We start from the raw sequence: 15145 nt of genomic DNA, 5'->3' as shown, positions 1-15145 counted from the left end.
TTGAGGGACATTTGGGTTGTTTCCAGTTTCTGGCTATTATAAATAAGGCTGCTATGAACATAGTGGAGTATGTGCCCTTATTACATGTTAGAGCATCTTCTGGGTATATGCGCTGGAGTGGTATAGCTGGGTCTTCAGATAATATTATGTCCAATTTCCTGAGGTACCGCCAAACTGATTTCCAGAGTAGTTTTACCAGCTTGCAATCCCATCAGCAATGGAGTGTTCTTTCTCCACAACCTCTCCAGCATCTGCTGTCACCTAAGTTTTTTATCCTAGCCATTCTGACTGATGTGAGGTGGAATCTCAGGGTTGTTTTGATTTGCATTTCTCTGATGACTAAGGATGTTGAACATTTCTTTAGGTGCTTCTCAGCCATTCGGTATTTCTCAGTTGAGAACTCTTTGTTTAACTCTGTACCCCATTTTTTGATAGGGTTATTTGATTTTCTGGAGTCTAACTTCTTGAGTTCTTTGTATATATTGGATATTAGCCTTCTATCAGATATAGGATTGGTAAAGATCTTTTCCCAATCTGTTGGTTGCCATTTTGTCCTATTGACAGTGTCTTTTGCCTTAAAAAAGCTTTGCAATTTTATGAGGTCCCATTTGTTAATTCTTGATCTTAGAGCATAAACTATTGGTGTTCTGTCCAGGAAAATTTCCCTTGTGCCCATGTGCTTGAAGCTCTTCTCCACTTTCTTTTCTATCAGTTTCAGTGTATCTGGTTTTATGTGGAGGTCCTTGATCCATGTGGATTTGAGCTTTCTACAAGGAGATTGGAATGGATCAATTTGCATTTTTCTACATACTAACTGCTAGTTAAGCCAGCAGCATTTGTTGAAAATGCTGCCTTTTTTCCCACTGGATGGTTTTAGCTCCTTTGTCAAAGATCAAGTGATCATAGGTGTGTGGGATCATTTCTGGGTCTTCAATTTTATTCCATTGATTTACCTGCCTGTCACTGTAGCAATACCATGCAATTTTTTATCACAATTGCTCTGTAGTACAGCTTAAGGTCAGGGGTGGTGATTCCACCAGAAGTTCTTTTATTGTTGAGAATAGTTTTCTCTATCCTAGGTTTTTTGTTATTCTAGATGAATTTGCAATTTGCTTTTTCCAACTCTGTGAAGAACTCTGTGAGTTGGAATTTTGATGGGGATTGCATTGATTCTGTAGATTGCTTTTGGCAAGATGGCCATTTTTACTATATTAATTCTGCCAATCCATGTGCATGGGAGATCTTTCCATCTTCTGATATTTTCTTCGATTTCTTTCTTCAGAGACTTGAAGTTCTTGTCATACAGATCTTTCACTTGCTTAGTTAGAGTCACTCCAATGTATCTTATATTATTTGTGACTATTGTGAAGGGTGTTGTTTCCCAAATTTCTTTCTCAGCCTGTTTATCCTTTGTGTAGAGGAAGGCCACTGACTTGCTTGAGTTAAGTTTATATCCAGCTACTTTGCTGAAGTTGTTTATCAGGTTTAGGAGCTCTCTGGTGGAATTTTTGGGGTCACTTAAGTATACTATCATATCATCTGCAAATAGTGATACTTTGACTTCTTCCTTTCCAATTTGTATCCCTTTGATCTCCTTTTGTTGTCTAATTGCTCTGGCTAGGACTTCAAGTACAATATTGAATAGGTAGGGAGAGAGTGGGCAGCCTTGTCTAGTCCCTGATTTTAGTGGGATTGCTTCAAGTTTCTCTCCATATAGTTTGTTGTTGGGTATTGGTTTGTTGTATATTACTTTTACTATGTTAAGTATGGGCCTTGAATTCCTGATCTTTCCAAGACTTGTATCATGAAGAGATGTTGGATTTTGTCAAATGCTTCCTTAGCATCTAATGAGATGATTATATGTTTTTTTTTTTTATTTGAGTTTGTCTATGTAGTGGATTACTTTGATGGATTTCCATTCATTGAACCATCCCTGCATCCCTGGGATGAATGAAGCCTATGTCATCATGATGGATGATCATTTTGATGCGTTCTTGGATTTGGTTTGCAAGAATTTTATTGAGTATTTTTGCATCGATAGTAAGAAGGAAAAGTGTCTGAGTTTCTCTTTCTTTGTCAGGTCTTTGTGTGGTTTAGGTATCAGAGTAATTGTGGCTTCATAGAACAAGTTGGGTAGAGTACCTTCTGTGAAACCCTGTTTGTTAACTCTGCTTCCTTCCTCCTCATGGGCTGGTGGCAACAATCCCGGGGAGAAGGGAAAACCACACACTTTATTTAGTTCTTGGATTAAAGGTGTGTGCTAGGGCTGAGCCATACCACGAGTACTTGTTTATAATAAATAGAAAGTGTTTGGGTTAAAGGTATGTGTGAAACCTGATCCACACTACAACAATGTCTTTCTAGATCACACTCAAATATCCTGCAACAGTTTCTGGTCTTGCTTTCTTCCAGTATTTCCTCACTATGTTTCCTTCCATATAGTTTGGAACAGTAATGTATATCCTGTGTCATGACATGTTCAAAATATATGTAATCTACTTTTTGATTTTGATTTTATAGAGGATTATAGTTGAGAAATTAGATAAATCTCAGAAGAGATCTTGAACTTTGGACTTTTAAACATTCTTGGAACTGTGACAGACTATGGAGACTTTTGAAGTCAGACTAAATGCATTTTGCATTATGTTATAGCTACAATACTATGGGGACCAGGGATTGGAATGTGGTGGTTTGAATAGGTTTGACCCACATAGACTCAAGTGGTTGAGTACTTGGCCATAGGGAATAACACTTTCAGGTTGTGTAACCTGATTGGAGGTTCGTTAGAGGAAGTGTGTCACTGTGGAGGTGGGACTTTGAGGTCCTAAATACTCAAGTTATGCTGAGTGTGAAACATATCCAGTCTCCTCCTTGCTGCCTGTGGATCCAGATGTAGAACTCTCAGCTTCTCCAGCATCAAGTCTGCCTGCATGCTACCATGCTTCCTACCATGATGATAATGGACTAAGCCACCGAAACTGTAAGTCAGCCCCCATGAAATGCTTTCCTTTCTAAGAGCCGTCTTGGCCATGGTGTCTCTTCACAGCAATGGAAACCCTAACTAAGACAGAACTCTTATTTGCTCAACTGTATGGATGTCCGAACTCAGAATTTTGAGGTTTTATTTCATGGGCGCAACTGAAACACTGGCAGCCATATCTAAGTGACTGGACACTGGTTATGAATGCTTTCAAGGCCTGTTCACATACTTGTTGGCCTCTGCAACACTCTTTCCTAGTGAGCATGGCCCAGGGTCCATAGAAAACAAGTGTTACCACCTGAGCATTTCTGAATGACCAACTCCAAGACAAGCCGGAAACTGTCCTTCCAGTTTCTATGTATGCCTTGGAGGAGACGGCTTCTAGGTGTACTTTGGAGAGAGAAAAAGAGTAGGTGAAAGCGAGTGAACAAGTGTTTGTGAGTGTGTGTGTGTATGTGTGTGTGTATGTATCTGTGTGTGTGTGTCTATTAGGTCTCAGGCAGGACCTTATATCTGTAAGTGAGCTCAAGCTGGACCAGGGAAGGAAATCAAGCATTCCTCAGGAACTTGTCAAACAGGTTCCCATCTCCCAAAAGAAACCATTCCCCTTACTTGTACCTGTGGCACCTGTCAACATCTCCAGGCTCTCTCAGTCCCTATTCACAAGTTATTGTCTCAAAATCCCCACAGCTATCTCTCTGGCCCTCTCACTTTCCCCTTGACAGGAAAATCTCCCAGGTCTGCTTTGCTCACAGGCTCCCCTCCCCCAGCTCCTCCTCCACATGATCTGAATGTCTCTCTTCTTTCTCAAATAGCCCCGGTCATGGCCAGTATTTATTTATTTATTTATTTGTGTGTGTGTGTGTGTGTGTGCATACACCCATGCACACGCAGTGTACATGCATGGTACATGTATATATATTGCTTTACAACTATTAGAAAATCCAAAAGTTTTTATGTGCATTTATTTATTTGTTTATTTATGTATGTTGCAGTGTTTCCAACTGTAATAAGCTCATATAAAAAACACACAATCCAATTATTATATTTATAAGCTATATGGCTAGATTGGGTAGATCTAGCACTATACTAACTGACTACTCAGCTATGAGACCCTTTAATACTTGCAGTTTCTCCTGGCCACTTGGTTCTGCTCCATCTTCCTGCTCCTCCTCTCTCCTCTCTCCTTCCTTCTCTTCTTCCTCCTACCCCTACCTCCTCCAAAAAACCTCCTGTCCCACCTTTTCCTTCCACTGCTGAATCACAGGCTTTAGCCTTTATTTGACCAGTTAAAATGGGGAAAAGGTTCACATGAGATCTCCTGGGTACATGATCTGCTGCTTGGGGCACGGGGTGGGGGTGGAGCAGCCCCTCTCGAGGAAGCAGAATTAACATCAGAACACAAGCAGCATCAGCGCAACCCATAACATCTATGTTTGTGTTTTGTTTTTGTTCGTGTGTGTGTGTGTGTGCCTGTGTTAGAGGACACTGTGGGAATCAGTTTTCTCTTTCTACAGCATGTGACCTAGATACAGAACTCAAGTCATTGAGTTTGGTGGCACACCCCCTCACCTGCTGACCTGAGAAGCATTTAGCTTCTGACTCTTTTTAAACACACTCTAGATCCCCATTCTATGCTATGCTGATATGTAAGCTGAAGTAATTTTCTCCTTGTCTCAAGTCAAGTGTCTTATATTTTGAGACGAGATATATTTAATTTTATTTCCATATCAGTTTGAAACCTAAATGTGATTAAACTCTGCTAAAGTGACATCTGGCACAAATATTGCAAGTAGCAAGGTTATTTAAATACAATTATTTTAGAAGTGGAAAATTTGGAATCACTGGACAAATTTATGGATGGTTGTAGGTGGAGGTATTGTTTCCCTAATTGATTCTTGATTGTGTCAAAAAAGACAGTGGGAGCTAACTGTTGGGAGAACAAAAAAGGTGGGAATTCCGGGTTCCAGGAGGAAGAAGAGGGGACGAGATAGAGAGGTGGCTTTTTGGCCAGGCTTTGGGGAAAGCAGGGCAAACAGCATGTAAGGCCCCGGGGCAAGTAGAACCTGTGGCACCACTGGCAGGATTCTGCTCCAGGATAGCTGATGAGGCTAGGGCAATAGCTTCTGCACCCAACAGTTGTGTTTATGGCTGGTTTTAAAGTGTTAGAACTGTCCGGTGTTTTCCATCCATGGAACAAAGGTGAGCAGAATAAGAGTACAACCTGGGCAGTTGTTAGAGGCTTGGTGGAGTTGGCCTTGTGAGGTTGAGGGAACGCAGTTCCCGTTAGGGAAACAACTGGCCATTGGCAGTGCTATGTAGGCGGTGGGACCAGCGGGCAGCTTGTTCTTAGAGCCAAGATGAGAGAGAGTGCAGCCCTGGGAAAGCAATAGTGTGGATTTAAAAATTACACACAACAGATGGTCTCTGATTAAAGTAGTTGGTTTCATGATCTGATATGAACACAGATGATGTATTAGGAATGACTGTAAAATTTTGGCTGGTCATATATATATGTATACATATGTATACAACCATCCTTCTCCTTAGAAAAGAGGAGCCTCCCTTGGGTACCACCCCACATCCTGTCCCACTGAGGTCCAACCAGGCAGACCAATGGCAGGGAACAAAGACTGTACTCCACTGTACTTGTTAGGGGACCAACATGAAGACCAAACTGTACATTTGCTGTAAATGTGTAGAGGGGGTGTCTAGGTCCAGCTCCTGCATGCTCCCTGGTTGGTGGCCCAGGTTCTGTGAGCCCCCATGGTCTCAGGTTAGTTGACTCTGTAGGTCTTGTGTTGTCCTTGACCTCTCCCACTTGCTCACTTCTACCCCTGCCCCTTTACTCTTCCACAAGTCACTCCAGGCTCCTCCTGATATCTGGCTGAGGATCTCTGCATCTGCTTCCATCAGCTGCTGGATGAAGCCTCTCAGGAGACAGTTATGCTAGGTTCTGTCTACAAATATGGCAGAGTATCATTAATAGTGTCAGGGGTTGGCTCTCACATGTGGGATGGGTGTCAAGTTGGGGCAGTCATTTGTTGGTTGTTCCCCCAGTCTCTTCTCCATCTTTATTTCTGTACATCTTGTAGGCCAGACAGATTTTGGTCTGAATGTTTTGTGGGTGGATTGATGTCCCCTTCCCTCCAAAAAAAAAAAAAAAGTCCTGTCTGGCTACAAAAGGTGGCCACGTCAGTCTCTGTATCCCCTTCTGGTAGGAATCTAAGCTAGGGTCACTCCCATAGATGATGATGTGTATCCATTTTCTTTATCCATTCTTCAGTCAAGGGACATGTAGGTTATTTCCAGTTTCTGGGTATTACAAATAAAGTTGCTATGAACATAGTGGAACAAGTGTTCCTGTGATATAGTGGGGTATCTTTTGAGTATATGCCCAGGAGTGATATAGCTAGGTCTTGAGGTAGAACTATTCCCAGTTTTCTAAGAAACCACTAAATTGATTTTCAGAGTGGTTTTACAAGTTTGCACTCCCAGCAGCAATGGAGTAGAGTTCCCCTTGCTCCACATCCTTGCCAGCATGTGCTGTCACCGGAGTTTTTGATCTTAGCCATTTTGAAAGGTATAAGGTGGAATCTCAGAGTCATTTTGATTTACATTTCTCTGATGACATTAAACATTTCTTTAAGTGTTTTTTGGCCATTCCAGTTCCTCTGTTGAGAATTCTCTGTTTAACTCTGTATTCCATTTTTTAGTTGGATTATTTGCATTGTTGATGTCTACTTTCTTGAGTTCTTTATATATTTTTGATATTAGCCCTCTGTCAGATGCAGGGCTGGTGAAGATCTTTTCTCAATCTGTAGGCAGCCATTTTGTCCTTTTGATCATGTCCTTTGCCTTACAGAAGCTTTTCAGTTTCACGAGGTCCCACATTTATCAGTTGTGGGTCTTAGAGCCTGAGCCATTGGAGTTCTGTTCAGGAAATTGTCTCCTGTACCAATGAGTTTAAGGCTATTCCCCACTTCTGTTTCATTAGATTTAGTGTATCCAGTTTTACATTGAAATCCTTGATCCACTTGGACTTGAATTTTGTACAGGCTGATAAATTATAATAAATATGGATCTATTTGCATTCTTGTACATGCAGACATCCAGTTAGAAAAACACTATTTGTTGAAGATGCTTTCTTTTGTCCATTGTATTGTCTTGGCTTCTTTGTAAAAAAAATCAAGTGTCTATAGGTGTGTTGGTTTATTTCAGGGTCTTTGAATCTATTTCATTGATCAATCTGTCTGTTCCTATAACAAAACCATGTAGTTTTTATTATTATTCCTCTGTAGTATAACTTCAGATCAGGGATGGTGATTCCTTCTGAAATTCTTTTATTGTTCAGGATTTTTTTTTATTGTTGTTGTTTTCCACATGAAGCTGAGAATTGCTCTGTCAAAGTCTATAAAGAATTGCATTGAAACTTTGATGGGAATTGCATTGAATCTGTAGATTGCTTTTGGTAGCATGGCCATTTTCAGTTTGGTAATCCTACTGTACTGGTCCATGAGCAGGGGAGATCTCTCCATCTTCTGATATCTTCCTCAGATTCTTCAGAGACTTGAAGTTCTTATCATACAGGTCTTTTACTTGCTTGATTAGAGTCATACCAAGATACTTTAAATTATTTGTGTCTATTATAAAGTGTGTTGCTTCCCTAATTTGTCTCTCAGTCTCTTTATTGTTTGTATAAAGAAGGCTATGGATTTTTTTTGAGTTTATTTTGTGTCCAGCTATTTTGATGAAGGTGTTTATCAGCTGTAGAAGTTCTCTGGTAGAATTTTGAGTTGGATACTTTGACTTTTTCCTTCCTAACTTGGGTACCCTTGATGTCCTTTAGTTGACTTATTGTTCTAGCTAGACCTTCAAGGACTGCATTGAATAGATATGGAGAGAATGGGCAGCCTTGTCTTGCTCCCAATTTTAGTGGAGTTGCTTTAAATTTCTCTCCTTTTAACTTGATGTTGGGTATTGGCTTGCTGTATATTGCTTTTATTGTATTTAGGTATGTGTCTTGCATCCATAATTTCTCTTAAGACTTTTAACATGAAGGATATTGGATTTTGTCAAAAGGCTTTTCCAGCATTTAATGATGTGATCATGTGATTTTTTCTTTCAGTTTATTTATGTGGTAGATTACATTACTGGATCTTCATATATTGAACCATACTTTCATCCCTGGAATGAAATCTACTTGATCATGATGGATGATATTGTTGATGTGTTCCTGGATTTGGCTTGTGAGTATTTTATTGAGTATTTTTACATCAATGTTTATAAGAGAAATTGGTCTGAAGTTCTCTTTCCTTGTTGAGTCTTTGTGTGGTTTGGGTATCAGGGCGACTGTGGCTTCACAGGATGAGTTTGACAGTGTTCTTTCTGTTTCTATTTTGTGGAATAATTTGAGGAGTATTGGTATTAGCTCTTCTTTGAAAATATGGTAGAATTCTATGATAAAACCATCTGTCCCTGGGCTTTTTATTATTTATTCGTTCGTTTGTTCATTTATTTATTTTTCGTTGGGAGACTTTAATGACTCCTTCTAGTTCCTTAGGGGTTATAGGGCTGTTTAAATAGTTTACCTGACCATGATTTAACTTTAGTAAGTGTTGTATGTCTAGAGAGTCATCAAATTCATTAAGATTTTCAATTTTCTGGAGAACAGGCTTTTGAAGAACGCTTTAGGAAGTTGTTTGAAATTCCCTAAAGCTTGGGCTACTGGTGTTGCAGTTATAAATTTTGTCCACGAGGTGGTAGTGGAACACCATATTTGATTTGACTTCCCATATTTTTTAATTGTTCATAATTCCCCCCGCACCCCCACCCCCTCCCACCCATTTGCAGGAGGTTGCAGCGTAAACTTTTCAGTGTCCGGAGGAGCTGCTGACTGTCTAAGGTAAGCATTTTAACTGATGCTAAGTGTTTCTTAAAGAGTAGAGGACTAATACGATGCAGATGTGCTATCAATGCTGACCAGAACTGGAAAACTGGAAGGAATGATTTTCTCCTTTGCCTCACCTTTTACGCCCTAGCATGAGTCCCTAGCAACAGAGTAAAATAGGAATCCAGAGAGCAAGGGAATCTGGGGAATGCAGGCTGTAAAAATCCCAGCACCGACCTGAGTAAAGAAGAGGAGATTTGGTGCTGACAGAACAGGATGTGTTTGTCACATGATCCAGGCAAGAAGGGGATGCTAGTTGGGGTCCTGGTATAATTGAGAAGAAATTGACAATGATTATCGTTTTAAAAATTAAATTAGATATGCATGCTACTAAAGACAAGCGTGAGCTAGTATCATTCATTGACATAGGGCAACTTGTTCTACTCTCGTACGCAGATGCAGACAGAAACAGATAGCGCTTAGGCAACCGATATGCTCAGCTGGTGAAGCCAGGACCTGAGTTTGAGCCCCAGAACCCACCTAAGGATGGACAGTGGACCGAGAGAACTGACTCCAAAGCACAGGTGCTTCCTCTCTCTACCCCTGAGTCACAGACACACACACTCACACCGTAACAAAAGTAAGTAATTTTAAAAGCAAATGTGGGTTATTCACACTGGAAATCAGGGATCCATCTTTCGCTGTGTATATATACCACATGATCTATGTATATATAAATCCCTGAAGATTCAATTAAGACACCATTAAAATTGCTAAATTCAGTTATATTACAGAATATAAGACCAACATATAACAGTCAGTAGAATTTTTTATGAAGCAACTGAAAGATAAATCAAAACTAAGTAAACAAAGTACTTGGGATAAATTTATTCAAAAAGGTGAAAAGAACTTTGTAATGAAACTATAAAATACTGATGAAAGATTTGAAGAGGACATACACACTCACATACACACTCACACATACATACACATACATACTCACACATATACACTCACATACACACTCACACACTCACACAGACCCCCCAGCACCATATCCTCCCACTATACACACACACACATAGACATCACACACTCACATCACACACATCCACATACGTACGTGTATACACATCACACACACGCACCTTTATATGCACCAGACACACACACACATACACACACCACAAACACAAAGTACACACACCACACACACACCACACATATACACAAATTCACATATACCACACACACTCACATAATACACATACCACACACAAACACATGTACCCTCACACACATCATACACATTACACACATACCACACACACCACAAATACAAACACTCAAACACATACCCACACACTCACACACATACACACTCACACACCATACACATACATACTCTCACACACAGATACTGTACACATATACACTCACACACCACACATACTCATACACACTCACACACACTGACATATATAGGCACACAAACCACACAGATCACACACACACACACACACACACACACACACACACACACACACACACGGAGAGACATCCCACATGCATGGTTTGGAACAACCAAGACTGTTCAAGGCAGAACATGTTAAGGAAGCTGTGGCTTCCTCTCGCCCTTCACTGACCATGACACAGAATTTGATACTTTAGAATATCTACCACTTATCAGAGCTGCCTTCAACGCTTATCTTCTCCCTAGGGTCCGGACACTATTCTTCCACTGGGTACAGTGTTCTGTCTGAATCTTAAGTACTCTGGTACTTGTAGGGAACGAACATTCACCTGGAGCCTAAACTTCGTGTTTTCCAAGATACTGCGGCTCAATAGGAGAAAAATTTCACCTGTTTCCACTGCATCATTGAGAGGCTCCTTCATACAGATGAGGATTAGGACCACCCAGGGGAAAGAAAGCTGGAAACCCATAGGCTTAGCTATGTTTTTACATCCTTGTGGTGTGTCCAGACTTCAGAAAGAATAGACTGAAGCCCGATGAACAGTATAGTGTGTGTGTGTGTGTGTGTGTGTGTGTGTGTGTGAATTATTGCCTGGACCACGACATTGGTGAATTTTCATACAATTTTTGGCTAGGAGACATCTTGGAGATAACATAACTGTCCCTTTCCGATACAGGAACTCAAGAAGGCTGTTCTGATTGGTCGGGGTGCTCTTTCCCGTCTTTTCTATGCCTGACACCCTCTCACACACACCATGTGTTCCTGTGCCTGTGTGAATGCAACATCAGCCCACGACTTAACTATACAGAACATAAGATCAGAAAAGCCGTAAGAGCCTTTCCAAATTCAAGAGATCAGCTACGACCAGTACTTAAGATAGTCACTACCTTTGTGTCTCACTAAGACACACGAAGGCATGCCTCAGCATTTATGATGCTTCAATCCGGTTGACTTCTCAGTAGACCTGTGCAGGTGCCATCGGCTGGACCTGAAAGAATGGGGCTGATGCTATCAACTGCTTGGTTTTGGTTCCAATGTACTTTTATACACAAATAACAAAGGAAGCAATGATCCAAGGAAGGTTATTTGAGTTCATAAAAAAGCTTGATCAGAAAAACATGTAAATAAATGTCAGTAGAAGAACATATTAAATATTAACAGAATATCCCTTTCCCGTAACTATCTCAGAGCAAACATAATTGTTTAGCAATACTCTAGATTATATCTGGGAAAGCATAAAAGGAAGGCAGAAGACCGTATTCAGGGTACACTGACCAGATTGGGTGCTATAGCTATGATCTGACATCTAACAAAAAAAAGAGCATGTTTTATAAATGTTTAACACAGGAGGCATGAAAATCATGTCCAAGAAGAACTCCGGGTACAGAATGCACCTCGGTTACAAGGCCCTCTACCTTTCCCCCTGGAGCCTCTCTCAGTTTTGCAAGGTGTGGTTCACCACTCTTTTGACTGGGTCCTGACACATTACCCCGACCCGCCCCTTTCTCTACCAGTTTCAGATTGGGAGCTGTGAAAACCCATACTTCAGAGTCAGCTATTTTCAACTTCAATTATCCAAACACCATCCCTCCTTTAGTTCGTCCTGTGTTCTATTTTGCCCCTCTTTAAGACTATCAGCTTCTGAGCACTTAGCACACTTTCTTTTGAGTAAATGTAAGGGTGCTAAGTATCTCCAGGTCAGGAGGAGGACCCTTTGTCTTCTGTGAGTAGGGCGTTAGAGCTTGGGATAGGTGTGCTCTCTTGAATTATGTGGCTCTTCACTTATTTATGGCAACTATCTTCGTGCACAACCCTTAGTCTAACTGTAGAGAGGTATGTATATGTAGGTGAATGTACAACAAATGGTATGGTTACCACGATATATTAGTAACAAAAAGTATTTGTCAAGTTCTCTGTGATCAGTGGGTGCTTTGTCAGGGCACTCATTGTCTTAGCATTCTACTGCCGTGAAGAGGTGCTGTGCTGCGACCACAGCAATTCTTATAAAAGAAAGCATTTAACTGGGGCTTAGCTTACAGTTTCAGAGGTTTAGTCGATTATCATCATGGCAGGGAACATGATGCTGTGCAGGCAGACCTGGTGCGGGAAGAGTTGCTGAGAGTTTTGCATCCAGATCTGCAAACAGCAGGAAGAGAAAGCCTAGACTGAGCTTCTGAAATCTCAGAGCCCAACCCAGCGATGCACTTCTTCCAACAAGGCCACACCCCCTAATCTTTCTCAAGCAACACGACTTCCTGGTGACTAAGCACTCGAATCCATTCTTAGGAAACAAATTATAAGACGGGGTGAAAAGGTTCTGTTTGTTTGTTTGTTTGTTTGTTTTTCTTTTCAGCAGTAGAACTCAGGGCCCTGCTCATGCTGAGCAAACCCTCTACCACAAAGATACATTCCCCAAAGGATGAGCAGCAGTTTATCACAATGAAGGTCCTAAACCCAAAAAATCGAAACAGGAGGGAAGTTGAACAGGAGGAATTTTGCATCATGGTGCAGTTGTGAGAAACACTTGTCTGGGCATCTGGGCTGGGCACCAGCGAAGCTGCTCTTTCGCGGTTTGCAGGAGGATAGGGGAGGCTTGATTCCAGCCTTCCAGTCATCACTGTCGCCCGCACAGGCAGCCCAGGGACAATGTGGATCATGAATGATCTGGGTCACTCCAAAGTGTGGCAGTTGGAGGTTGTCAATCAGTCATACTCTCTCATAGCAGAACCTCTTGAAGTCACATCTAAGCAGGTCACCTTCTATATAAGTGTTACTGATGTCTGTCTGCTAAATTTAGCCAGTTTTGATATAACAAGCCATTTTATTACTTTTTGTATTAAATCTGTTTTGACAAGGTCTTCTTCATATGGGGGAAATATTCCAACAAGGATGAAATGGTAGATTTTTTTTTTTTATTTTGACCATTTCTAAAATATCTACTAGGAATGCAAATGTTATTTTAATTAGAGAATGTAAAGGAAATTAAAACTGTCATTTGTCATTAACATTTCAGTAACCATAACTTAGACACACCGAGTGACTTCCTCCTTGGCTAGCTATATCTGTTTCTGACACATGTGCCCTTTTGACTGTTTTGATGTTTGATCTTCAACCAATTTGTTTTCAATAGAATCTCCTAGTTCCAAAAGGAGCAGAAAAAGCCCTTAGCTGGAAAAAAGAGTCACCCGAAGCCCAACTCTGCTTTGTTAGACCCTGAAGAAACCATTTCACCCCATTATGTTTCAGTTTACACACACACACACACACACACACACACACACACACACACACACACACACACGATAGGTTCTTAAGATTAGACAATCTCTAATGTTTCATCCAGGCTATGGAACATTGCAGTTGTACTTGGAGATTATGTATAAAATGTCTCTATATTTGCTATCAAAACTGGAAATAAAAACCCAGGGACCGTACTCAGGAAATGTTTCAATAACAAATATTTTGGAAAATTGAATTACCAGGACACTTTTCTGGAATAAGGTCTAGGCAAATTGTTTGATTTCCATGAGATAAGGTTCAATATGCATAGGGTGAATTTTTTTTCAAGTTATATTGCATTATGATGAAAAAAGTTACATAACTTCAATTTTTCTGAATTTGTTAACATTTAAAAACATATTTTAAGTAAATAGAATTAAATCACATTATTGTTTCCCTTTTGTACCCCAACTCCTCCCAGAGACCCCCCTTAAATACCTACAATATCTTTTTTTGTCATATTCTTTAAAATATATAAAATATTATAGCAATCAAAAATATTAAAAAAGTTGTTTATATAAAACAACAATCAGTTTAACAGTCTTTTGTAGATGCTTGTTTACAGCAATACTGAAAATACCATGTTTTTCTCAATATAAATATAATTTTAAATAACTCCAAACATATTAACTGTATATTTCAAAATAATACATTACTACTAGTATTTTCTTAAATTAACATAAATATATAAAGTCTTTTTGTTTGTTTGTTTTGAATTCAGTAGAGCTTAAAATTTTGGCTCTTACTGTGGTAGAAGCCCAAAATAAGAACAATTTTTAGACATTGTATTTCATTGTAATAAGGCTGTGTACTTCAATGACCCTCACATCACCAAAGGATTTTACCTCCATTGTAGCTAAGCTGAGAGTTGACAGTTCTGTTGTTCCAAGGAATGAATTGTAGGCACGATTTTTGGATACAGACTTCCTGCTATGGTCAAAGCTATTTGACTTGAGTGAGTGACTTTATTCTCAGCCCACAGAGAACAGGTTATATTCATTTATGAGATGGTGTGTGTATTAAGATGGTCTATCCATAAAGTCATTCACCAACTGTTTCAATGGACAATGGTTCTGCTTGGAGATGGCACAGACAATAGGTGAGGGTTCATTGAATCTGGTTCATTGGTTGTCATTTGGAAAAGCATTCATCTCAGAGAAAGAGTAACTTATAAAGTCCTCTTCTTCAAACTTGATACAAGAGTTACAAACATCAAGCAAAGCATTCAGTCTCACTCTTTGTTGTTCTCTTACAAGCTACCTCCCAAGTTAATTATCTCTATTTCTTTTGGCTGTATAAATACTTTTGAAATATGTAAGCTGGTCTGAAAACCATAGTATAGTATAAAAACATGAAATAAACAATACTACTAATAGAGGCTGAGATAGGAGAAGCAAGATTTCAGGACCATTATGTTGTACACAGCAAGACACTGTCATGAGCAAAGAAGCTAAAAGTGTATATGGATTGTGCAATATTGGACCTATTTCTCCAATTACCAAATTAGAGAGACCATTGGAT

General features: G+C 39.9%; 1 long non-coding RNA gene across 1 annotated transcript in view; it reads left to right on the top strand.

The window, feature by feature from the left end:
- Positions 1-8832: 8832 nt before the first annotated feature.
- Positions 8833-15145, top strand: part of LOC116097391 — a 9690-nt gene continuing 3377 nt past the window's right edge. The window contains exons 1-2 of the long non-coding RNA XR_004121399.1: positions 8833-8885; positions 9327-9510. This is a non-coding gene — a long non-coding RNA (uncharacterized LOC116097391). The remainder of the gene's footprint in view (positions 8886-9326; positions 9511-15145) is intronic.

The sequence above is a fragment of the Mastomys coucha genome, unplaced genomic scaffold, assembly GCF_008632895.1.
Source record: "Mastomys coucha isolate ucsf_1 unplaced genomic scaffold, UCSF_Mcou_1 pScaffold19, whole genome shotgun sequence".
Taxonomy (NCBI): Eukaryota; Metazoa; Chordata; class Mammalia; order Rodentia; family Muridae; genus Mastomys; species Mastomys coucha.
The sequence above is the reverse complement of the archived record's forward strand: the minus strand, read 5'-3'. Positions and strand labels throughout refer to the sequence as shown.